The following is a 344-nucleotide window of genomic DNA, read 5'->3' as shown; positions in this document are numbered from 1 at the left end:
CCTTCATATATTTAATATTAATAATTGCATTTTAGAAGACCCTATAATAGTAATTTAGAAGAATAATGAAATAGAATACTATTTTACGTATAGGTTAAAACACATAACAGTAGCCAGGTGGCAACTTATCTCTATCTATTATACGCTTGTCTATCCGAAGATTTTATGTTTTGTAACAGATAGATATTTCAAATACGGTTATCCTTGTTATATTCTTATCTATCCCTGTTAATATTATTTATCACTTGTATTCATTTTGGATAATTATTCTGCTCATCCGTACCACTCTTATTACGATTAATAATATTATTGTCGTCATTAATTTTTATCCTTCGCCTGTTCCC

The sequence above is a fragment of the Penaeus monodon genome, chromosome 28 (genome assembly GCF_015228065.2).
Source record: "Penaeus monodon isolate SGIC_2016 chromosome 28, NSTDA_Pmon_1, whole genome shotgun sequence".
In the NCBI taxonomy this organism is placed as follows: domain Eukaryota; kingdom Metazoa; phylum Arthropoda; class Malacostraca; order Decapoda; family Penaeidae; genus Penaeus; species Penaeus monodon.
This window is presented reverse-complemented; position numbering follows the sequence as displayed.